We start from the raw sequence: 24416 nt of genomic DNA on the forward strand, positions 1-24416 counted from the left end.
TATATAGCCCCTTACAGCCACAGTGTGCTAACCTCTTTCTTAGAGCTAGAGGTATTTCATTTTAGTCATCTTGGACTGCCATAATAAAATACCCCACACCAGGCAGCTTAAACAATAGACATTTATCTTCTCACAGTTCTGAAGGTTGTAAGTCAGGGTGCCAGCAGGGTTTTAGTGAGAGCTTTCTTCCTGGCTCATAAGTGGCCACCATCTCACCATGACCACATGGTTGGAGGAGAGGAGGAAGAGCAAGCAGTAGCTCTCTGTTGACTCTTCTTAAGGACACTAATCCTATCCTATCAGGGCCTCTCCTCATTATTTCATTTAACCTTCATTACCTCCTTACAGGCCCTATCTTCAAGCACAGCCTCCTAAGTGAGGGTTAGGGCTTCAATACATATGAATTTCAGTGAAACACAATTCAGTCTATAACATGTTTCAAACCTATAAAAATCTGATTTTGCCTTACATATCCATCTTTCATTTCCAATATACCTTCCAATGTGTCTTTCTAAACACATCTGGAAAACAGGTTGAAAACAAAGTACAGTGGAAACTTCTCCTGCTGACTAAGAATAAAGAGCCCATCCTGAAACCTTATCCCAAGTGTTACCCTTAGCAAAGCATTTGAGCTTGGAGAAAAATGGAGATGAAATGACTTCTGGAGGGCAGAACAAATTCCTCCATTGAGAGACTGAAGGGCACCTGTTAATCCATCCCCCAAATGGTAGTTTCCATCATGTGGATGCTCTTTTTTATCTTATTGAGAAAAAGAGCAGCAAAAGAACTTGGGGATAATCTGTGACCAAGTGCGGTCAAAAGATTCAAATAAGCATTGATGGGTCAAAGTCAAGTTGTAGGCTTCATCATTCTTGCACTATTTGCAAAGAGGATATAACTTTATTTCTCTAACAACCACAGAGTATTTTAAGAGACACTACCTCATTCATCTCCTGAGTGCCCTTTGAAGTAAGTGTCCCATATTTTATTTCTATTTTATAAATGGAAAAACTAGGGCAGTGAGCAGTTGTGTGCTTCTCCCCAGAGTAAATCAATCACTAGAGATAGAAGAATTTTAAGTCTTTTGTTTTCTATGCATTCAACCACAGATTGATGTATTGAAGACCTCTCTATAAATAAAAAGTGTCTTATGCTTATTGAATACAGTATTACTCATACCACAATCATGGTGTGTATTTCCCGCCATGCCAATATGGTGGACGACTCTCTCATTTTGGAACTTTTAAGGACTTCATTATCAATTATAAGATAATTGAAACATGAACAACAATAGGAAAGAAATGTTAAACCAAAAATAGGTTACTGCCAAAGCACCAGAAGTAGTACTAGATTGAGATCCCCAGACCACATGCCTCATGGACATAGAAACAGGCTCTAGCACCATCTAGTGGGAGACCAAAATAACTCATGGATTATTAAGAGGGTTGTCATCCTGGGGGCTCCTTTTATCAAGAGGTTTGGATTTTTTCCAGTTTAAAGCTTCCTTGGGTTTACTCCTAAATAAGCAAGTATATCTTTTTTTGAAATAATTTTAGAAGTACACCAAGGGTTGGGCTTGGGTTACCTACTGTAGTTTATTTCCCAATGACACAAAGTAAAACGGGCAAAGACTAGAAGTAGATACACAAATTTAGGTATACTCCACCAGCAGCAATTTGGTTTTACACAAATTACCCTATCTCTCCCAGGGCCCATTTCTTCACCAATATAATGAAGTTGATGCCCATTTAAAGGGTAGTTGTGATGATTAAGAGAGACCTTTAGTTTATTCCTATTTGTTTATACAATGACTGTCAACAAATAATTAGTTTCCTCTTTCCCCAAAAAGATTTCTGTGATATTTCCACGTAGCATACATTGGTTTCTTAGGGATACTCTAACAAAGCATCAGACTGGCTTAAACGACTGAAATTTATTTTCTCACAGTTCTGGAGGCTGGCGAGTCTGACATTAAGGTGTAGCAGGGTTGGTTCCTTCTGAGGACATCAGAGAAAGATCTGTCCCAGGCCTCTCTCTGCTTATAGACAGCTATCTTCTCCCTGTGTATTTTCCCCACTATCTTCCCTCTGTACATGTCTATGTCCAAATTTCCTCTTCTTATAAGGACAGCAGTCACATTGGATTAGGGCCCATCCTAATGACATCATTTTAATTTAACTAGTTCTTTAAAGATTCTATCTCCAAATACAGTTGCATTCAGAGGCACTAGGAGCTAGGACATCAACATATGAATTTGTGGAAGGAGCACAACATAGCCCATAACAAGTACAATGAGCAGACAGCTACACAGCAAGTAAATAGTTGAGGCAGGATAAATCCCAGCCCTAGACCAATGTGACATAGGCATGCTGCCTCCCTAGAGAGGGAAGTAGGAAAATACAATTTTATAGACCAAATGAAAGATCCCATTTACTTTTGTTTAAGGCAAACCATAAGCTCTTCTTCCCCCAGGATCACAGATTTCTGAGATAAAAGGGACTCTATGAGTGCAACGATGTATTGTTAATTATAGCAGCCCCCTCAGGTACACTGGGCAAATAAGAAGGCAAAATCAAAACATTCGTTCTAGCCCCTAAATGGATTGAATCAATGGTTCCTGAGTTATTATGCTCCCCACCAGTGCTAAACCAACTTTGGAAAACTTCATTTCACTATTTAGCTGACTCAGGAAAGGCTTATTGTAACTTCTAGCTAATCTATAGTACAATTCAAAATCTTCAGCTGCTAAAAAAAACTGCACTTTCCAGTTTCTATTCTAAAAAAAAAAAAGTGTCTGCCAGCATTTTCAAAATGTATTTTGTGAGGTGCACATATGTTAATATAAGTATAGCAAAGATTGTCCACCTCGTTGCTCTCCTATTAAGCAGATTTCCTTTTACAATCTCCAACATAGCCAGCCTCTGCACTTCAGGTTTAGAGAGAACAGAATTGCAATGCTTTCCTTGCCTGCTGTACCGTGACTTTTACACTGTTTTTCCCTTCCAATCTCTCCACCACAGCTATTTGCATGTCTGGTATCCAGTCTTTCTCTGCCTGGGACAAAATAAAAAGTCATAATAATAAAACACAAACAGGAGCTTCAGAATCCCAAACAACTGTACTCTCTAGTTATCATTATCATACCATTTATATTTTAAGTGACTATTTGAGTTTACCTCATAAAAAGAGAGAAAACACAGTGCAAAGAGAGCAATATCAAGCAGTACTTGGTTTTGAGAACCCAAATGAAGCTGGGTTTGAGAGATCAGCTATGAATTTTTCTTCTACAATTGCATATTCTACTCAATTTCAAAGATGGCTTGTCATATATTTACTTCATAGTCCCATCATCAATTTAAAATGCCTGGGTAGAGGCGCCATGCATCTTAATGTACAGTGTTTCAGGTGAGTAACCAATGGGCACCATGATTTACCTCCAGCTTCAAAACATCATTCAATCCTCAGCTATCATCCAACCCACTCCCTTCATTCTTAGTTTTTTTCTCTTCTTTCTTCCCCTGGACAGATGATCCCTTCCTTTCCCTCAAGTTGACATTTTCCAGTATACAAACATACTGCCTTTACACCCAGCACCTAGATCTTGGTTTCTACTACATTCTCCAATAAAGAAAATGGAACTGGTTCTAGGTCTGCCATACCTAAGGGATATACAAAATGGGCCTGGAGTGTTTGTCAGAAAGTAAAGTGCTCAATGAAAAAAAAAAAAAAGGATTTTTAAAAAGGATGGAGCACGTCAAAGAAACAAAGGAACCTACTTGAAAGAGCTCTAATGGCCAAAGCTGGGACAATTTGAACAACAAAATAAATAACACAGAATTGGATTATAACACAAATATAAAATAAATTTACATGCATCCATATTGATATAAATGATTGAATAAATACATGGACAAGAAGAGACAAATCTTTGATACAGAAAAGTTACGAGTAATTTATGTAGATACTTCCCCACATTATGGACTGAGTATCTGTGTCCCTGCCAAAACTCATGCTGAAATCTCAGACCCCAGTGTGATGGTATCAGGAGATGGGCCATTAGCAGGTCATCAGATGGAACTCTCATGAATGGGATAGTGCTGTTATAAAAGAGATTGAGAGACCTCTCTCTGTTCTCCACCATGTGAGGATGCAACATGAAAATAGCTGCCTATGACATAGTCTATGAAAAAGGAAGTGAGCTCTCACTAGACACCCAATCTGCTGGCATCTTGAACTTGGATTTAGCAACCTCCAGAACTGTGAGAAATAAATTTCTGTTGTTTCTAAGTCAGTCATCCAGTCTATAGTATTCTGTTACAGTTGCCTGAACAGACTAAGACACCCTTCCAGAAGGTAGGGCTTAATCTCCCCACACCCTGCTCTGCATATGAGCTGGATTTATGGTTCACTTCCAAAAAATACAGTATGAAAAGGAAAAATCATAACTTATAGCTGATAAACCTAGTAAACATTAATTTAAGGAAGTAATTAAGCTTAATATCTCTAGTGCTAAGTCCTGTTGATACCATGTACTCACTCATATGATGTAATGAGAGGTATATTTGTAATATTTCTCCCCAAAAACCATAAGCCCAATCTAATCATGAGAAAAACATCACACATACCTAAACTGAGGAGCATTTTATAAAATACCTGAACAATTCTCTTCAACACTGTCAAGGTCAAAAAAAGAGAGGAGAAGAGAGGAGAGGGAGACGAGAGGGAGACGAGAGGGAGAGGAGAGGGAGAGGAGAGGGAGAGGAGAGGGAGAGGAGAGGGAGAGGAGAGGGAGAGGAGAGGGAGAGGAGAGGGGAGGAGGGGAGAGGAGAGGGGAGAGAAGAAAGAAAGAAAAAAAGAATGAGACAGTCACAGATCAGAGGAGGCTAAAGAGACGTGACAACTAAATGCAAAGTGGTGTCCTGGATGGGATCCTGGTACAGAAAAAGGACATTAGTGGAAAAACTGGTAAAATCTGAATAGAGTTGGAATTTATTTAACAGTAACGTATCAATGTTAACTTTCTTAGTTTTTAGTCTTGGTCCAGCAGTTGTATAAGCTGCTAACCTTAGGGGAAACTGAGTGAAGGACATAAAGGATTTCTCTGGGTAAAGGACATATAGGATATCTCTGTATCATCTTTACAACTTTTCCGTAAATCTAAATCACTCTAAACTGAAAATCGTTTTAAAAATTAAAAAGCAAAAATAATTCTTCTCTTTAACATGTTGTTCATCTACAAATTTAGTTTACCACTACAGATTCTTCCTTTAGGAAAAGGTAGTACAAAGTTAGACAAAGGAAGAAAATAACTAAAATGAAGATGGCAGTAAGTCTGGGGGATAGAAGCATGCTCACCTCTATCTATTTGAAACATAACTCATATGCCATAAAATTGACACTTTTAACATGGACAATGCATTGGTTTCTAGTGTATTAACAAAGTTGTACAACTATTACCACTATCCAATTCCAGAACATTCTTTATCACCTCAAAGGAAACTTTATATACTCATTAGTAGTCATTCCCATTCCCCTCTCTCCATAGCCCCTGGCAACCACTAACTAATCTGTTTTGTTTATATAGAGATTTGCCTATTCTGGACATTTCATATAACTGAAATCATATACTATTTGGTCTTTTGTGTCCACCTTCTTTCACTTAATATAATCTTTTCAAGATTCAGGTCGTAGTATAGTATAAATCACTACTTCATTCCTTTGTATGGCTGAATAATATTTCATTGTACTAATAGGTTACATTTTGTTTATCCATTCATCAGTTGATGACATTTGGCTTTCCATTTTTGGTTACTATGAATAGCCTTGCTATGAATATTCTTGTACAAATCTTTTTTGTGTGAACATATGCATTCTTTTCTCTCATATAGCTAGGGGTGGAGTTGAAGTGGGTTTTTTAAAAGATTTTATTTATTTATTTATTTATTTGACAGTGAGAGAACAAGCAGGGGGAGTGGCAGGCAGAGGGGAAGGGAGAAGCAAGCTTCCCACTGTGGAGGGAGCCTGATGCTGTACATGGGCCCAGGACCCTGATCATGACCTGAGCTGAAGGCAGATGTTCAACCAACTGAGCCACCCAGACACCCCAGGAATTGATATTTTATATGATAACTTTATACTGAACCTTATGAGGAACTGCAATTTTTTTTCAAAGTGGCTGCACCATTTACATTCACACACCAGCCAAGCATGAGAACTCCAATTTTTTTTTTTACAATCCTAACCAATACTTGTTATTATTTGTCTTTTATATTATAACTACCCTAATGAATATGAAGTATCTCACTGGGGCTTTGATTTGCATTTCTTTGATGGCTAATAATGTTCAATAACTTTTTATGTGTTTATTGATCATTTCGAGATTTTCTTTGGAGACATGTCTGTTCAAATCCTTTGCCCATTTTAATCAAGGTGTCTCTTTTCCTGCTAAGTTGTAATTATTGTTTATATATTCTGGACACTAGACCCTTATCAGATATATGATTTGCAAATATTTTTCCCATTCTGTGGGTCATCTTTTCATCTGCTTGATAGTGTCCTTTGATGCCCCAAAGTTTTTAATTTTGATGAAGTTCATTTTATTTATTTATTCTTTGATTGTTGGTACTTTAGGTGCTATATCTAGGAAATTATTGCCTATTCCAAGGTCATGAATATTTACACCCATGTTTTCTAAGACTTCTATAGTTGGAGCTCTTACATTTAGGTCTCTTTATGTATATGATGGGAAGTAGGAGCCCTCTATATTTTTCTTTATGTCACATCATGAATAATTGTTGATCTTAGAATCAACAAAACTGAAATATTAGTTCCACCAGTTACTAGTGTAAAGATGTTTACCTTTTCTGAGGTCCATTTTTTCACTAGAATTGGAGGGAATTAAATATCTTCTCTGGAACTTGTTTTGATTCTATTTGGGATTTTACTTACAATCACTAAAATTTCAGGGTACATTTAAGGAATTCATCCTTACTTTCTACAATTAAATGCTGAAATACTTATGTATCAAATATAAGATGGATTTCTTAAAAACAGAAAGAAGGAAGGAAAGAGACAAAAAGAAAAAAAGAAAAGAGGTGGATGAGCAGTGATATAGTCAGACAAAATAGAATGGACCATGACTTGTGCATTGTAGAATACACATGGGTTTGTTATACTTTTTATAAATGTGTGTGTGTGAATTTTAAATTTAATGAAAGAAACAGGACTGCTAATATTTTAGGTAGCCAAGCAAAAATATTTTTAAAAATCTGTTATAATTATAAAACTATTATCATCAGAGTCGTAATGAAAGAATGTTCTATGCCAAATAATAGGAGCAATACTATCTCTACATAAAGCGGATTTCTTTAATTTGGGGGTGGAGGAAGCTTCATGAAAATTAGTTGCCTTGCCCTTTTGTTTTTCATTTGGCCATAGACTAGGATTGATCCCTAGTTTGATGCTTGAGAAGCACTGAATCTGATTATAGTTCTGAGGAGTTAACCATAAAAGCTCAGGTTTATGATTCTGTCTACTTTTTGATAAACATAAAGAATAGCATGGTGGTAGGAACTAGACATTGTCAAGTAGAATCGTGTTGATACCAAGCTTTCAATAAACCAGAGAGTGTTGAACTATAGGACACCAAGTGAAGCTCCATCTTTATTTACAATACAGTATATTTTTCATGAAGTGCTCATGACTACAGACTAAATCAACATAACTGTGAGACAAGTGGAAAGTGAGAAGGGAAACTGTCGTATCCTTTCTTGGAGTTTGTTAATTTTTTTAATTATTGAAATTATGGATGAGTTCAAATACATTGCAGTAAGTTTTAAGTGTGTGGCTTTATTTAAAAATTAATAAAATTCTAAGTAACATACAAAGGCTAAAATCTCACAGTGGACATCACTCATTCATAAGATTCAATGTACTGGAAGTGTTTGTATTAGAAACCTCATTGATATGATAATGTTGCTTTCATAAATATTTTTAGGAAAAAACTATAATTTACAAATCAAAGAATAAAAAAGAAAAAATTGGACTTTCCTTCGGCCTCCAAATGCTCTCTAGACAAAAAGAAATTAGTGCATCCACTGACTCAATAAATTTTAGAGCCTTTATCCAAGCAAAGTCATGATAAGAGTTAACAATTCTGTAAAAATACAGGTGGGCATTTTCTGTTGTATATATCATTTGTACTCTGAAATGGCCATTAAAGCTTTGAATTTACCTTAAATTTCTTTACATTAAAAACAAAAAAAAGGTGGGGGAATGCCTGGGTGGCTCAGTGGTTAAGCATTTGCCTTTGGCTCAGGTCATGAGCCCAGGGTCCTGGGATCAAGTCCCGCATAGGGCTCCCCACAAGGAGTCTGCTTCTCCCTCTGCCTATGTCTCTGCCTTCCTTTGTGCCTCTCATGAATAAATAAATAAAACTGCTTTAAAATTTTATATATTTAGCATTTATTGTCAGCTATATATTTTTGGGTGATACTCTGAGCTTTGAAATTATCTCCTCCATCACCTTTTTGGATATCAGGTATTACAATCTTTACAAAGGAATTTTGAATTTACAAAGTACTTATTTTTGAATAAGTGATTCCTCAGTATAGGCTTGTAAAATGGATTAGTCCTAACATGTATTTTATAGTCAAGAATTCTAGAATGTTGAAAATTTCAATGAGCTGCTTTCCCCAACTTCCTTCCTTTTCCAATCCCCGTGCACCACTTCCAGACAATTCTCCTTTACTAGGATTTGGATCTCTTTCAATTAGTCATTTAGCATTTATTGGGTACCTACCAAGTGCTAGACATTGTTTGCGTTAAATGGATATAGCAGTGAACGGCAGCAACAAAACAAAAAATGAAAACGGCACCTGCACACATGGAGCTTCCCCTATCTTTAAGGAGGGGAATATAAGTTAATTAATTCTAATTAATTAAGAAATTAATTAAGAAAGAAAGAGAATATAAGGAATTTTATTTCAGCAACTCTGCTCTAATTTAGCCTTCTAGTTAGCCCAAATGTGGCCTTCTAGCTTATATTTGTTTCATGAGCTTCTCTCTTATACCCTAATACAGGCTCATATCTTGTATCCTGACAAACTAGTTTGTCTCTTCATGACTTGATATTCCAAAAGTGTGATGGAGGGGATAATAGGAAAGTTCAAAGACTCACTCAGAAAATATATAACTAATATTAAATGCCAATGGTATAAATAAATTTAAGATAAGTTCAAAGTTATACTGATTTAATGCCCATTCCATTCTTGAGTGCAAAGTGATATATATAGAGCAGAAAATGTTTAACCTTACTTTTGTAGAATTTATGAATCTTACCATTACCTTGCTTGGAAAAAGGGTCTAAAATTTATTGAGTCAGTGGAGATACTAATTTGCTATTTGTCTAGAAATCATTAGGCAGCCAAGGAAAGATATGATTCTCAGATCCTGCAGGCAATACTTTTAAATATTGCATCCTTCCTTAATTTTTCTAGCCCATTCAAGGCTGCAGTCATGCTAACTAAATCCTCATCATTCAACTGGTGCCTGACACCTGTTGCAAGATCATGCCTCACTGGACCACTTTGACACTGACTAGCAGCTGAATTGTTAAATTCTATAAATAGCATGTTCCCTGCTTGTTTGGACTTCTTCCTCAACTATTTAGAATAGTTTTTAAAATACCACCTCTCCACCTCTCCATCCATTCACCTGAGTGGATGGACTTTAGAGGGTGGGATTTCAGAGGTAAGCCCATTTTCCTGCTGCATAACCTTCCTGGTCTAGCTGCCAGACTATCTCCTAAGCACAAAACTTCCTTCTCAAATACAACCAACACCTACAGGCATAGGCAGAAAATAATAAGGAATTAGAAATTTAACTCAAGAATTCCCTATATAAGTTCAATTACTGATCCTTTTCCAAAGTTTATAACATTTTACCCTGCAAATTCAGCATTATCTAAGTAGATGGTTATTAAACAGAAGGAAGCTCCAGACATGGAGCTGGTATTGGGAGGTCACTGACCTTGGCAAGGAGAGAGGATTCAGGAAGAATTTGATGTTTGAACAGAGAGGAAATACTAAGTCTGTATATCATCTTCAGTCATGAAAAGGAGTTTTTCCTCACACATGCTTCAGAGCCTGAAAAAATAACGTGTAAATTGCTAAAGACATCACCCTTGACTCTGAGCAAGACTCCTTAAGGTCAAAGTATCTAGAGGAGGATTGGTTACGAGAGGGCATGATGAGGTAGAAGGAAAGAAGAAAGGGGAAAGGGGATAGTCTGATAAAAAGTAAGATGCATTGCCTTTGTGGCCAATAAGTGAATATATAAAGAGTAGGGTATTATTATGTTTATGTGACACCACTACAAAAGCCATACAGAAAGAATTCTGCAATAAAGAAGAGCAAGCATTTAAAAAAAAAAAAGATACTCTGCTCTTAGTGAGGCAAAAAACAGGTAAAATAATTTTGTTTAGAGTAGTCGTACTAACTAAAATTTAAAAATCTCCTCTTTGTTTTGAAAGCAGAAACTATAGCAGAGGAGCACATTTCTATATAACAATGATATCGCCTATCATACAGACAAGGTGAATGTATATGAGGATTTTAATTTTTCAGTGTTTATTAATAATTAACCTGATCATTAGGTTTATTAGATAGAATTAATCCCTAATTGGAACAGAATAACCTCAAGGCAAATTATTAAAATAACTGATGGAACTTTCTTTCTTGACTTTAAAAGATAAAGTTTGGCAGCTCCAGATATTTATATGTCCAATATGAGAAAAGACAGAGTTTTTATTCTTCAAGAACTGTAAAGAACAGTGATATATTTAAGTACAAACTGGATTCTTTGAGACTAAAGTAGGGTTTAATACAGAAACTGTGAAAAGAGAAAATTTTAAACCTAGATATGCTTCTCTGGAAGGAAGGATAATGACAATGAAGGAGGTTATGCGTGTGTGTGCGCGCACGGGGATATATGGGAAGTCTTTGTACTTTCTTCCCAGTTTTGCTATGAACCTAAAACTGATCTAAAAATAAATAAAGCCTTAAAAAATAAATATGTTTCCATGTGTTGACATAGTGAGTCTTCTGCTCAGCACATAAGGCTGGTCACTCACTGTTGATGCCATGTTTGGTAAGAAGACCACAGCAGTGTATGAGTGTAGGAAAACATATATGCAAAATGATTTCTTAAAATTATATCTGACATAGCTTTGATCTCATAAGGTTTTCCAGGATTTAATAAATAAAGTTCTCTTCAAAAAACTCTGTACTTGAAATTTTATACTAGGAAACTCAGGAAGAATAAGGTCTGCCAAATATAAAAATAAGTGATAATAAAGATGACTGTATCTAATACTTTATCTTAATTTTTCACTCCTATCCCAAATATTACCAAATACTTTTAAAGACTTATGAACTATGTCTTTTTAGATTCTGGGATATCTTTGCTGATTTATGCCCTAGAATATTACAGATAAAAAAAAAATCAAAATACTCTTTGAAAAATGCCTGGCTCCATTGATTTTGTGGAGAGGCTCTTGCTTGGCTGAATTTAATTTAAATGTAGTCCTTTGTTATTGCTTCAAGAGGACGACAGTCATTTCTAACAAGCACAAATTATTCAGAGCATGACCCTAAATGCTGTATTTCAAATAGCAAAAGAAAACAAGCTATCCTCTAACCTACTTCACTTTGCAGGAAGAGAAGCTGTGTGAAAGAGAGCTGCAAAAGGGCAACCTGACCCAGAGAGATTTGCCCTCACCGGGGCCCTCCTCCCAGCTTTCGTGGGTCTCTGGATGGGCCAGTTGCACAAATACAAGAAGATCAGGCCAGCATCCTGGAAGGGGGGAGGGGGCTTGGTATCACCCTCCTTGGGTAGCTCTTTGCCAAGTTCTAGTTAACCCAGTTACAGTAAAGCCATTGTGGACTCTTTAGTGGAGCAAGCCTCAAATCTACATGGCAAACACGATTTTTTGATGGCCATGGCCACAGCCAGTAACTGCAATTTAGTGGCTTACACATTGTCATGAAAGGGGGCGGGCAAAGGCTCAAGAGCAGTGGATTTTACGGCAATAGGAAATAGGACACATTTTGTGCAGTAGCCAACTCCTTTGCATTTCTGAGGATGAAATGCCCCCTAGATCAAAGTGACAAAGTAGTTAGGATATTCACGGGACAGAAGACAAAAGGAGTTCATTCACTGCCAAAAAACAGCCTTCTGTTAAGTATTTAGAAGTTTAATAACAGTACTTACATGAGAAGCAGAATGCAGAAGGGTAACTTGAAAGTGTGCATAACTTAACAGAAACTGGTCATTCTTCAGGAGAGTAGACAACCAGTAATTCACTTATTCACTCATCACACATATATCAAGTACCTTCTATGTGGGGCACTGACCTAGGTATTATAAGGAATATAAATATACACAACAAAAGTCTCTACCTTTAAGGAGCTTGTAGACCTATATAATAATATGCTATTACATATTATAATATATTATTATACATATAATCAAATTAATCACAATAATAAATGAAATTAAACCACTATATGTAATACATTGTATGTTATATATTACATATATACAAATACATATATATTACTTATGATATTATATAGTTGGCATTTATATTTATATATATATATATATATATATATATATATATACATGCCCAACTCAAGGCGTCAGGCTATCTATACCACACTTGCAAAACAGATGTACAAAAAATTACCTTGCAGTTTTACCCCAACACCCCCTTCAAAAGGAAAAAGAATTGTGGTTGAAGAGGCAAGAAGAGAAAGTCTAGAGCGATTTGCTGGAATACTGTGCATTTCTCTCTCCACATGTCCCCACCCTATTAATGGAGAAGTTGAAGAGAACTTCCTTACTTGATGCCAAACGAAAGCCATGTCAAGAGAACCACTTGGTGGGGGGCGGGGGTTGGCTGTCTCTTTAGAGTTTGGGGAGTACAGGGTCTAATGTAAGACATATACTTGAAAGAAATCTCCAGGCAAGAAGCTGCCTGAGGCTGCCTATAGTATGTGATTTAAAAGTTGTACTGAGAACAAATTGTGCTTCCCCTAATGGCAGAGGCAAGGATGCATAAATGTCTTCCAAGTACTATATGTGGTCCACAGCACGTGGGGAAACAACTGTCCTAGAGCAGTTAAGGTCCTTTACCTAAGAAGGTACCTAGAGGGACAATGGGTTTAAAGAAATGAAGGAAGAGTAAGGGAATGGAAAATGAAGTTGCCTTCTGCCTGCATCTGATGGAGATCAGCACACTTCATTCAGCAGCTATATTACATTAAGGTAGAACGTCTAAATCTCATTAAGATACTTGAAGATACAGTGCTATGGAGGAAAAAAAAATTTAAGTCACCTAAAACTTTTTATACTGTTATGTCACTGATAGAAGGCTGGATCTAAAAAGTTCATATTGATAAACCAAAGTAGTCAAAAGTGAAATTTTAAGTTATTATCCAGATATTTGGCTTGCATTACTCTAAATTTTTAGAAATGTATAGTTTTGAAGTTTGGAAACTACAATCTCCATCTACATGTCTAACATATCAGATAGGACACAAATAATAAATGCAGACTCAGTATAAATGTATTTGGTCCTTTGGCATAAAAAGCCCTTAGAGCAATGCCTCTTAAGAGTGAATCAAATAGGTAATTATGGAAGGTTTGCATCCTCTTTCCTGGAGGAGTTGAGATGGGATAGAAATAAGAGAGAGACAAAGCCAATTTCTTCAGGCTTATCCCTGCTCATTAGTATGGGGAGGTTAAGTCATTCAGAAAGCAAAGGACAATCCCTGCTTCCATACTCCAGTTTCCCTCCTTTTTTTATCCTATTAGAAAGTCCCTCTCCCCACTGCCTTGCTTCTCAACCCCCTTGACTGCTTAGTCAAACAGGCCATGCCTAGGAGTCCTTTCAAGGCTGAAGACTATGGTTTGCTGCAGTCCACAGACAGCTAAAATATAATCCAGAAGTCATATGGTCTACACCCCTCTGGGATTTAGAAAAGTGTCCCACTTATTATAGTGTACAGGCTGATAGCAGTGACAGGAGAATCTTGATCTGCTGCTTCTGTAATAAGGCTCTTTAGACTACACTATACTAAAGGAAGGAGTGTGGTATCACATGCACAGACACATACTATTGCCTTGCCTAGCAGTTTGGGGCCATGATATCAAGAAATTTCATTTGGTATTAGGCAGCAACCAAATGAGAAAAAAAGGCAGGAAGCAAGAAGGAAAAGGGAGGGAGGGAGGGAAGAAGGAAAAGTAGCAGCAGCAGTGGAAGTGGTAGTCATAGTAGTAATTTGGAAAACTGAAACTTACAGAATCACTTTACATAATATGAAATTGTACCATGTGTTGTGAGTCAAACAACCAATTAAATAAACTGGGAATGTCATGAAAATTCCATTAACACTCATGTCATCTTTGCCTAGAAAAATCATGAAATTAAGTAAATTCTGAAAAAAAAAATCTCTAATCTCCAATAACCTGCAATTCTCAGTATACAGACATTTACATTTTATGGGGTTGTTGTCCAGTCTACACAGATGTTTCGGGCAAAGGGCCATGGGGTTGTCTGCAGAGCCTGCAACAGAATTAATTTTGTTCCCTGCAGGGTTCCTGTTCCTGTGATGGTGCATGGGCCCACATCTTTCTAGGAACCATTCCTAGATAAGAGTCAATTTCAGCCAAGTCCTCACTCTACAGTGTTCCGGCCTCATATCGGTGACTGCAGGCCTTCACAGAGGGTCCTTGCTGTAAAAAGCAAAAGGCTGAACAGCACTGGCTGTTAAGAGTCTCCTACATTTGGAGGTAAATTCCTTGATTTTATCATGGAGATAAAACCAAACAGCTCGAACAAAACACCTCAGTCTCATACACCAACTGTTCTTTCAATGGCAAAAAAGCAATTTTTTCCATAACATGAATAATAAAAAAGTATGTACTAATGAGATTTACGCAATATTGGAAAGAAGGATTATGAACGGGTAATGATACTTTTAGAAGATTTACAGATTTCAACCAGTTCAGTCCCATGGTATGATTATCTCATAGTCCTATGCACTCAGAATGAATATAGAATAGGCTGGGTGTGACCTGCGAACAACACTTTTTGCCAGAAACTAAAGAAGAAACTGTGGATTCAGTAGGATATGTACCAAGCATTACCTAAGTGGATTTCATGCTTATGAAAGGTGAGAAGCACCTGGCAGAGCAAGACCTCCACGGTCAGAGCCATTCACACCATCTGCCACATGGCCAGGATCCCAAATAAACTACATTATCTCAAAAACGTCCTGGGCCTCCCCTTCTCAGAGTACTCCATGTTCTTTCTATACCATACTCACTTCTCACCCATCCCTCCCTCAGGCCTTCTCTGTGGCTTGTTCTCCCAGCCCCGTCCCTGGAAATGAATTTATTTTCATCCACTCTTATTCCTAGGAGGCACATGTGAGTGCCTCTGGAGGTATGAACCTACTGCTTTGGCTTCAGTTAGATCCTACTCTAGAAGATTTCTCCTGAAGAGAGCAAGCTGGGAAGGGCACAGGTGTTCTGCTTGTGAGGAATGCTCATTACACAAAAAGAGAAGAAAAAGAAGTAGCAAATGGTTAGAAGAACAGTTTCATCAATGATGGCTAACATCAAATGAAACCCTACTATGTGTCAGGCACTATTCAAAGAGCTTTATCTGTGTCAACTCATCTAATTCTTTCAATAATTTCATGGGATAGGTGTTCGTAGAATCCCTAATTACAGAGTAGGAAATAGAAGTGCAGAGACATAAAAATTGATGAAGTTTAGAATATTGGAACCAGACAGACCTGCTCAATCATTATACAATTAATTGGACACTCAGTTGGTTTCATTAGTGTTAGTCATGTGCCAAGCACTGTGCTCTAGTTCTATGGATTATTATCTCATTGAATCCCTACAACAATCTTATGAAGGAGGTACTAACATGATGCTCATTTATACATTGGCCTTATTTTACATCCAAAGCTCAGAAATTTTAAGCAACAGATGGAAACCAAGGTTTGAATAAAGAAAGATTTGGGGTTTTTTCTCCTCACTATTGCCACTACAAAGTTATATCCAACTAATCCCTAGAGAAAGTGAGTGGGATGCTTAAGAAGACATGGACTGCCCTACTATTGGACATAGTCAAGGAGGGGGTTGACATTTACTCAAATGGGGTAAGCTTTTAAAGTTATTTCTATATTCCCCTGTACCTAGGGATGTATGTTTATATTCATTCACATTGTTTTCATGCCTTTCTTGTATTCTTTTCCTCTATTGTTTCTATTTACTTATCTTGAGGTTGCAAACTACCTTTTCTTTTTCATTTTCTCACAACATCCGGGCCCCATCTTCAATAATTCTTGCTTCTGCTGCAGCTAAGAAGTTTGAGGTTATGGAAGGCCCTGAAAAACAAGTCTGAATTGTCTTCTTACAAAACAGACATTTCCTTGCACAGCATTTGTGCCAAGAACAAGGATCACATTGTTCAGACTTGTAATGGACTGGGTGCTCTGAAGACGGCAGCACCACCACACCCAAGCATTACCTCAGGGGTGTTTTGTTTCTCTTCAGATCTGGGTCTACGAGGTAATGTTAGGTTCTGATACACTTGGAACTTTGTGATTAGTGACAGATTAAAAATCAAGTGATCCACATTGATGAAAAGTCCATAAGTTCTGAATCCATTATTGTAGTGGAGTCAGTTTCTCCAAGAAGGAGGAGATCATGGTTTCACTCATACTTGGAATAGAAGAAATGGTGAAAGGGATTATAAGGGAAATGAGGGGAACTGAGCAGGAAAAATTAGAGAGGGAGACCAACCATGAGAGATTCCTAACTCTGGGAAACAAACAAAGCATTGCAGAAGGGGAGGTGGCGGTGGGCCGGGGGGTCGAGTAACTGGGTAATGAGCACTGAGGAGGGCACTTGACGTTAGACTTTAGATGTTAGGTGTTAGACTATATGTTGGCAAATCGAACTTAAATAAAAACAAATGTAAAAATAATTAATTAATTAATTAATTAATTAAGCCAGCCAGCCATCCAGCCAGCCCTGGCTTCAAAGCTGGAAAAAAAGAGGATATCAGAAGTATAATAATTATTACTTAATATTTATTAATCATTTACTCTATGCCACTCTGCTGACCACTTTACATTTATAATTTCATTTATATCCTCACACATAAAAGAAAATTAAGATAAGTATTAAGATTCATCATCCAGTAACGTAAGAAAACTGAGGCATTTGAAAATGAAACAGCTAACCAAGGGTCACACAGTTGTGAGAAGTGAAAATAGTATTTTAAAACAACCACAGAGCTCTGGAAAGCCTGCATCTTTGACCAGTACCCAACATGGTCTCCCACCTTCCCAATATAATCTATCAACACAGCATCACAAAGGCCAAAATGAGAGCATTTATGGATGCTGCTTACTAGAGCTTCTGTGAGGGCCTTCTGTGTGGAGGTGAGTTCTCATAAATTCCTGCCACCTTGACTATCAGTTCAAAATGGCCTTCACTCAACTAGATACTTACTGAGTATATCCATTTACTATGGATTTAAATTCATAGTAAAGGGCTTAAAGCCTTTCTTCAGTAGGAACTTTGGCTCTCCTTGTATGCTTATTGGTGTACAACCATCCTAAGAAATATAGTTTGAAGAACTGGAGGCAGGATCGTGTATGTACTACTTTAAGGGCACCTGGGTAGCTAGTCAGCTAAGCACCCAGCTCTTGATTCTAGCTCAGGTCATGATCTCAGGCTCCTAAGATGGAACCCCATGTGGGGCTCTGTGCTTAGCAGGGAGTCTGGTTCTGTTTCCATCCTTCTGCCCTTCCCCACTGATTGTGCGTTGGTGCTCTCTCTCTCATACTCTCTATAAAATAAACAAATAAATCTTAAAGAAAAAAACACACCAAGGATCCCACTTTAGAACACACAGTTTTTCTTTGTTTCAGTTACTATTTGGTAGAGGGGATTTGATTTCACTTTTTGCCATTGAGGTTTATCTTTTTGAGGTACTTAGCTTTGAAAATGGCAATTTTTTTAAATTTTGGCCACTTGCTTATAAAATAGTTTTAGAGTATATTTTTTGGCACAGACACCCTAAAACCATGGACATAAAGGAAAATTATAAATAGTGTATATAAAAGAACATGAACCAATCAGATGGAAGTTTAAACTAACTATATAAAACTTTAAGATTATGGAGACACAGCATCATAGAAATACAAATCAAAACTACAATGAAATACCACTTCACACCAGTCAGATGGCTAATATTAATAAGTTAGGAAACAACAAATATTGGTGAGGATGTGGAGAAAGGAGAACCTTCTTACAATGTTGGTAGAAGTACAAGTTGATGCAGCCACTCTGGAAAACGGTAAGGAGGTTCCTCAAAAAGTTGAGAATTCCTACAACCCAGCAATGCACTACTAAATACTTATCCAAAGGTACAAACATAGTGATGCACATGTGGGCACATGCACCTCAACGTTTATAGCAGCAATGTCCACAATAACCAAACTATGGAAAGAGTCCAGATGTCTATCAACAAACAAATGGATATAGAAGATGTGACATACACACACACACACACACACACACACACACATATACTGGAATATTACTCAGCCATCAGAAAAAAAATGAAATCTGACCATTTGCAAAGATGTGGATGGAACTAGAGGGTATTATGTTAAGTGAGATAAGTCAATAGACAAAGACAACATTATCATATGATTTTACTCATATGTGGAATTTAAGAAACAAAACAGAGGATCATAGGGGAAGGGAGAGAAAAATAAGACAAAATCAGAGAGGGAGACAAACCATAAGAGACTCTTAACTCTAGGAAATAAACTAAGGGTCACTGGAGGAGAGTGGGCAGGCAGATGGGATAACTGGGTGATGGACATTAAGGAGGGCATGTGTTGTAATGAGCACTGGGTTTTATATAGAGCTGATGAAAATCATTGAACTCTACCTCTGAAATAATAATACACTATATGTTAATAAATTAAATTTTAATTTTAAATTAAAAAAGACTATAGAGACAGATGTAGCTAACTAAAGGTATAGGGAATTCAGATTCTAGATTGACTTGAAACAATATTATAGAAAGTTTACAGTAAAACTTCCTTAGAAACGAGATTTCCCAGTACCCTCACATTCAGATAAGGAAAGATAAGGCCTGTTTCATTGGGGTGCCTCATCTGAGATGACGTTAGGAGCTGAAGCAGGGCCACAGTGTGTAATCCTCTCTCGGAGTTGTCATTCATCCTTACCACTGCATTTTTTTTGCGTCTTATTTAGTTTTATCCCTTATCTTCTTTCCTCACTCTCTTCACCAGACGATATTTTTTATAAAGGAGCACTCTGTCCTATTCAGCAAGAGATCCATATTCAACTTCCACCTCTGCTACTAACTCACTGTGGACAAACCATTTACCATGGTGCTAGCCCCTTGCTGTAACTTTGCATCTCTCTCTCTCTTTCTCATTCTTTCCCTCTCTCCCCCTTTATTCTTCCCCCCACTCTCTCTCCCTCTTTATTTCTCACTGATCCCAAAACAAAATCAATGACTGTACCCTAGAGCCCAGGCAGCATCAACAAGGACAATGGACTCTGAATTTTACAAATTGGGAAGCCCTTTATCTCAACCAGTTACTTTTTTAAGGACCTGGAAGCTACAAGCAAGTGATGTAACATGTTCTCTTGATAATAAGCCAAAGACAAGATTACATATTGGTCTTTCTCATGGACATTGAGCCAGAAGTCAAACATTACCTTCCCCCTTTACTATGGTGAAGTAAAATATTTGTGTTGGATGGTTCCAAGATATTTCATCACCCTAGTTTTCCCTTGATAGGAACTCTTCTGTCAGAACAGATCAATGATGTTCATCAACCAATGGTAGGGTTCTGAGTAGCCAACACCACATACTATTCTAGAAACTTCTCTTGCCTTCTTCACACACTGGGTGGAGCAGAGGGGACTGCTATGCAAATGGCAGCAAGGAGGAATGGAGTGTTTGCCCCTCTGCAGACATCAGAAATCTTCTCATATTGTCTCACACAGTGTCCCTAACTGCCACTGGAGATGGCACACAGAGAAGTGCCAGCTGGCAACTCACCTGCTGGCTGGCTTTCTGAGACAGGTTCAACTCATTAAATTCAAGTTAATAGCCAAGCCAACATTATCCTGACCTGCATCAGAAAAGGCTGAAACCCTGCCACTGAAAGGAGGTGGCAGGAAACATGGGGAGGCAGTTCTGGGTGCAGAGATTCTGGTTCAGCAGTTGTATCTTTTCTTCAATAGCTACATCTTGGATCATGTTATGGTTGAATTCTGTCCATCTGAAAATCATATGTTGAAATCCTAACCTCAAATACCTCAGAAAGTGACCTTATTTGGAAATAGGGTTGTTGCAGATGTTATTAGTTCAGATGAGGTCATCCTGGAGTGGGGCAGCCCCAAGCCAACATGACTGGTGTCCTTATAAGAAGACACAGCTTCACAGAGAGAACACCATGTGAACATGAAGGCAGAGCTCAAGGAGATGCTTCTACAAGCCAAGGGATGCCAAAGATGACCAAGAACCACAAGAAGCTAGGAGAGAATCATGGAACAGATTCCCCTTCACAGTCCTCTGAAGTATCCAACCCTGCTAACACCTTGATCTCAGACTTCAAGTCTCCAAAACTGTGATACAATAAATTTTATCACACCCAGTCTGTGATAATTGTTACAATAAGCCTAGAAAAACTACTAAAAATCATACTTCCAAAGTTGTGAGAAACTTAATCTATAAAGCTCTAACAATCTATATATTTCAGTAATGATTTACTAGAATAGAAGAAGGTGGGTATAATTCATCATAGTTAGTGTTTCTTCTTACTGGGTGATACATTGTTCATCTGTTTCCACCCAACAAATACCATCATTTCAATGTCCCTCAAAATAAACTGAAACAACAAACAAACAAAAAACCTCAATGAAACTTAGATATTTCCACATAATCCTTTCCAAAGCAGATTAGCATTCCCAAACTGTATTTAAGATCAGCTAAGGACATCCCATGATTCAACTGATACACTTGAGATGTATATTCTTTTCTTCCCTACAAGTATCCTTTGGCTGCTCTGAGCCAGGCACTCTGATAGGCACTTGAGACCAAATAGTCTCAACAGCAAAATAGGTAGATGTTGTCTTCACAGTGGCCCATGTTCAGTAAGGAAGATAGATTTTGCTCAAATAGCCACTCAAATATATAGAACGGTTAACTGTGACAGGTGCAACAGGTGCAATGAAAGGGAAGTATCACTGCATTCTGCAGGCAGCTACTTTCCCTATTGACCTGTGGATAGGCAGGACGAGGCTTACTCTATTCTATGTGAAGGCTGAAATTTCTCCCATCAAAAGAGAATGCTGAATTTTACATTCAGGGGACCAAACCACCTGCCAAAAATAATCATCTTAATAAAATATAGGCCCAAAAAGAAGGTGGGGTTAGGTGCTGAAACTAGTAAAGAGGGAAGTGAGATCTGGAGAGAGTTCAATAAATAGGAAACTCAGGACAAGATGCTGACATTGAGTACCCCTCCCCCACCCAGGATTCAAGAATCAGAGAGTGAAGACATATGCCCAGCGCTGTGAGCACGGCAATGGTGGTCGGCATGTGGTCGGGCATGAGATTTTGTGCAGTTGAAAGGATGCTACCCCAAATAAAAGCCTACCTTTGTTTGCAGCTCTGTCCTTTTAAACTGGAACATCACTGTACAGCATGCTCCTTGCTCTGTGCAATTGTGAGCACTTTAGCCTGCTGCCAAACGACGTAGCTGGTCACCAAAGCTGCTGAATGCTGAAAACAGGGAAGAAAATCCATTGAACTAGTCCTGAACATTGCAAAAGCAACTGCCTCTCTCAATTACTTTGTCAAGTCCCATTATAATTGTAGCTCTGATCACATGCGAAGGTTCTCCCACGGGTAAGGATGGAGCCAGGATCCTCAAAGTACTGACATGTACCACCACCACCACCACCCCCGCCCCCACCATCAGGCCACTTTGGACAGATCTGCAGCTGCTGCATTGCTTGCCCTTGGGGGAATTTGACAAGACACACTGCTTCCTTGGCATTTATATTACACTTAGCAAGGGTTATTGCCAATTGGTAGTGTCCAACTTGAATGATCCACTTTGAGATCTCCTGAACAACTTATGCATAATTGATTTAAAAATACTTTGAAAATAAATGCATCACTGAATGAAAACATAGACCCCTCTGTTTTCCAAAATATTTATTTAGGGAATACCTGTACTGATAGCTGGGGCCTGGGTTGATGAGCAAACAATATCATTGGGGCAAAGAACTCCATCATTAAACAGAAATAAGCTTGCATCACAGCACAGAATTCTACTGTGACCCTTGCTTTGTCCTTGTCTGCTTGACTTACATAATTCAGGAGGTGGTCTGTGATAGTTGATGATGTCATATCATCCTTAGGTAACCAGTTGCAACACTAGAATGCCCAGATGAACAATGTGAGATGAAAACTACATATTTTGAGTGCTATTATATCAGATGGTAAGACCTAAGCAAGTTCGGCATATTTAGCATCATATTTGAAAACCAGTGGGGGGAGAAATGGTCTCAAAAGAGGAAAAAGAAAAATATATGACTTTCACACAACAGAAAAGTGGAATGTTCTGAGAATGGGTATTGATGGCTAGTTAGCACAATGGTTCTCCATGTGTGGTCCTGGGACCAGCAGCATCAGCCACACCTGGGAACTGTTGAGTACCCCAAATTCTCCGGAGTCAGAAACTCCAGAGTGGATGGGGATGTTGTGCTCAGCAAGTTGCCCAGTGGTTCAAATGTTCACATTTGAGAACCACTGGGTTAAGGCATGAAGACCAAAGCACAAGGAAGAGAAAATCAACATGGGGCAAATCATCTTCCCCAAAGGAGGATTATCAGGGCTGAATGTCAATGTCTCCAGGGAAAGACACTCTAATCCTGGAATCCTGGAAACTCACAGGGTCTAGGAATCAGAATAATGATGATAAAGAGAGGAAGAAAGTCATTAAAGAAGACTGACGAGCCATTTTTCAACCGAATAGTGACAGACCTGATCTCTGCCCTTGTGACATTTGCAGAATTCCTACCAGTTCCCTACAAACAGTATTTTCATCCCCAGATTCTTAAGTGACTAAAATCAGTCTTAAACCCAGGCTGCTGAAGTTTTTGTGGTCTGGCAAGTATTTGGTATGACCGCCTTCACCTGAATCTGAGCATTTTCCTTCTGAATCGTTCACTGAGTGAGAAGAATTTGAAAGGAATTAGTAGAACACATTCTTTGAGGTTGGAAAAATACAATCTGCCCTAATCATAGAATGGCTAGGTTGGTACAAGCAAATGACATACAGATAAGAAACACTATTTTTATTCTACATGGTATAGTCTTTCTAGTTATTATATATACACACCTAGGGAAATTCCAGGCAGTGGTCACTGGTCAAAGGTAATGTAGAAAGGATTGAAAATTCAGGAAAGGAAAAATGTGCTACAATAAAAGTAGAGCTAATGTGGTTGGTTCCACCTAAAGCTGAATACCAGAGATATTTCTCCACTTTCCTCACCCTCCCAAATGTTACAAGCAACTCTTAGCTCTGGAATATTAACAAGAAAAAGATTTGTGTGAATGGAAGTTTCTTTTTCTTTTAAACGCCTTCATTTCATATATACCAAAAAGATATTCGTGTACTTAGAAGTGCCATCCATTTGCTAGTTTCATTCCCCGAAGCTAGCAAAGTAAATGTATATTTTGGCAAAAGTCCTAACTAGCGCTCAAATTTGGGTACACCAGTCATGCTTGAGAAACATTTTATTTATTCAGTGTTTTTCTAGAATAGCAGGTGGTGCAAGATTAATTTTGAAAATACTGGGAATATTTTAATGAAATCTCTTTTATGCTATGCCTAACTTTTTTTTTCCCCACATAGGATTGTGAGCCTCCTATCTCTACCACAAATTGACATTTCAAAAGATTCTTTAAAGAGGACACCCAAATGTGTAAGCTTCAGAGCCATCAAATCAATTTAATTTCAGTTTATAGAAATTTTTTCACTGAAAAACTAACATTTGCTCATTCAAGTCCAACTCTATGAGTACAGATCATGAATTCAATTTTCTCTACTAAATTCTTCTCTTTTTTTTTGTACAGCCAGGGCAGCAGCCTATAGTCATATCTCTGCCAAAACTTTTGAGGGCACTAGGAAGTACAAAAATAGTAATTTAATATTTCCCACCTGTAGCTATAACTCTCCTTTAGTACTTACTGGTCTCAT

At 37.9% G+C, this 24416-nt stretch overlaps 1 non-coding gene across 1 annotated transcript in view; it reads right to left on the minus strand.

The window, feature by feature from the left end:
- Positions 1-24416, minus strand: part of LOC112657383 (uncharacterized) — a 130945-nt gene that overhangs the window by 56649 nt on the left and 49880 nt on the right. Inside the window, exon 2 of the transcript XR_007412451.1 lies at positions 21804-21928. This is a non-coding gene — a transcript (uncharacterized LOC112657383). The remainder of the gene's footprint in view (positions 1-21803; positions 21929-24416) is intronic.

This window comes from Canis lupus, chromosome 8 (genome assembly GCF_003254725.2).
Source record: "Canis lupus dingo isolate Sandy chromosome 8, ASM325472v2, whole genome shotgun sequence".
Lineage (NCBI taxonomy): Eukaryota > Metazoa > Chordata > Mammalia > Carnivora > Canidae > Canis > Canis lupus.